Source organism: Orycteropus afer, unplaced genomic scaffold (genome assembly GCF_000298275.1).
Source record: "Orycteropus afer afer isolate SDZICR_OR568_19922 unplaced genomic scaffold, OryAfe1.0 scaffold00816, whole genome shotgun sequence".
Lineage (NCBI taxonomy): Eukaryota > Metazoa > Chordata > Mammalia > Tubulidentata > Orycteropodidae > Orycteropus > Orycteropus afer.
In genome coordinates, this window is record NW_006922403.1 from 221,992 (window position 1) to 224,794 (window position 2,803).

Sequence of the window (2,803 nt, forward strand, 5' to 3'; positions counted from 1 at the left end):
GCCCTAGGACATGATGGCCCTTGAGACCAGAAGAACTAGATGGTACCCAGCTACCAATGCCAACCACTCAGGAAAGGATCAAATCTGGAGATCCTGGACAGAGTGGGAGGGAAAACATGGAACAAAAGCCAAAACCTCAATAATGACCAGAATTACTGATCAGATGAAATCTGGTGAGACTCCCAATACTGTGGCCCTGGAATACATTCTGTGCCTGGAATAAAGCTCACCCCCAGGGGTGGGCTCTCAGCCCAATAGTTAACAAGATGTACACGCTGACCACTCAACCCAGGATGCCGCATCCACACACTCAATGGTAATACATCCCTTAGAGCAATAGACCACGGGACACCAAAGGACTAAACATTCAAACTGAGGAAATGCAGGACAAACAGGAGTGCATAAATATAAGGGGTACAGGGGGTGGGTTGCAGGGTAGGGAGGGGAGGAGACTGGGTTAGGGTTGGACATGGCGAATGGGGAATGAAACTAAATGTACACGTTATGTTGAATGTAAAACAAGCTCTTAAAATAAAAATAAAATAAAAATAAAGCACATAGAACAGGGAAAAAAAAAAAAAGAAGAAGATATCTCTACCTATGTATTTGTGTGTTCTAGGGCCGCTCTGACAAGAATATACCAGAATTGAGGTGGCTTTAACAAACGAGTTTATTCTCTTACAGTTTTGGAGGTTAGAAGCCTGAGTTCAAAGTTCCAGGCTCTGGGGGCTGGGTGAAAGCCCCTCAAACTTGGGCTTCAGCTCTGCCTCTTGCTCCCAGCCAACTAAATCTGGAGGCCTTCTACCCTCAGGCAGCTCCTGGCTGCTGAGGATGACAAACCTAAGGTCGACAAGTGAAAAGGCACAGTCCTAGATATTACCAAACCACACAGCAAGCCATTGATTCAAGGCCGGTGACAGTCCTAAGATTGTCAACAAGGCAGGCTGTTGAACAACTGAGGTACATGCAAGAGTTAAGCATGCCAAAAGCTGTAGACTATTCCCAAAGTTTCTTCTTATATACGAGAAGTAGTCCACATTCCTAAAGCAGCTACTCAGCTGCTCGCAACAGATTCCACCATGGAGCTGATTGCCAGTCTCATTGTGGGGAATAACTAACGTTAGCTGTCCAGCCACTGAAAACCAGGCCCAGCCAAATCAACATATAACCTTAACTACCACATACATTCTGCAAATAAAGCCCTGAATATAGTAGAGTATTCCACTGCCCCCCACTGCCATTGAGTAGATTCTGACTCATAGCAATCCCCATAGGGTTTCCAAGGCTGTAAATCTTTACAGAAGTAGATTATCTCATCTTCCTCCCATGGAACAGCTGGTGGGTTTGAACTGCCAACCTTCTGGTTATCGGAAAAATGCCATACTCATTGTGTCAATAGAGCATCTTGTAGTAGAGCATGTTGTTGTTGTTGTTGTTGTTAGGTGCCCTCCAGTTGTCTCCAACTCATAGAAACTCTATATACAACAGAGCAAAATACTACCCAGTTCTATGCCAGCCTCACAATCTTTGCTATACCTGAGCCCATCTTTGTAGCCACTGTATCAATTGATCTCATTGAGGGCCTTCCCTTTTTTTCTGACTCTTCACTTCAGTAAGCATGATATCCTGTTCCAGCAAATGCTCCCTTCTCACAATATGACCGAAGAAGGTGAGAAGAAGTCTGGACAATCTCACTTCCAAGGAGCATTATGGTTGCACTTCTTCCAGGACACATTTGTTCTTTTTTCTGGCAGTCAATGGTATTCTCAGTATTCTTCACTAACATCACAACTCAAAAGCATCAACTCTTCTTCAGTCTTCCTTATTCATTTTCCAGCTTTCAAATGCACATGAAGCTATTAAAAATACAATGGCTTTGGGTTAGATTCACCTTAGTCTTCAAAGAAACATGTTGGCTCTTCAGCACTTTAAGAGGTCTTTTGCAGCAGATTTGTGGAGTGCAATATGTCATCTGATTTCTTGACTGCTGCTTCCATGGGTGTTGATTGTGGAACCAACTAATATGAAATCTTTGACAATTTTAGTCTTCTTTCAGTTTATCATGATGCTGCTTACTTGTCCATTTCTGAGGATTTTCATTTTCGTTGTGTTGAGGTGTAATCCATACTGCAGACTGTATTCTTCAATCTTCTTCAGTAAGTGCTTCAAGTCATCTTCACTTTCAGCAAGCAAGGTTGTGTTGCCTACATATCACAGGTTGTTAATGAGTCTTCCTCCAATCCTGATGTCACGATCTTCTTCATATACTCCAGCTTCTCAGATTATTTATTCAGCATACAGATTAAACAAGTATGGTGAAAGGATACAACCCTGATACACACCCTTCCTGATTTTAAACCATACATTATCCCTTGTTCTGTTTGAATGCCAGTCTTCTGGTCTATATACAGGCTTCTCATGAACTCAGGGAGCAAAAATTCTTAGCCATAACCAAAACCCTGAGGAAGTGAGTCTCTGGACCTGGGGACTTAGGACTATAGCCTTACAGAAGATCAAGCTCAATTAGCACAAAATACTCTACTAGGACAATGTTCTATATCATAATTTGGTGAGCAGCAGTTGGGCTCTTGAATGCTTGTGAGTAGCCCTGTAAAGTACAACTACTGGTCTCTCCTCAGACAGAGGAAAGAGTGGAGAAAATCAAAGACACAAGGAAATAATTAGTCCAAAGGACAAAAGGATCATGTGAACCCCAGCCTCCAAGATCTTGAGGGCAGAAGAACTAGACAGTGACTGTTTGCCATTGCTAATTGCCCTGAAAGGGATCACAACAGGAGGTCCT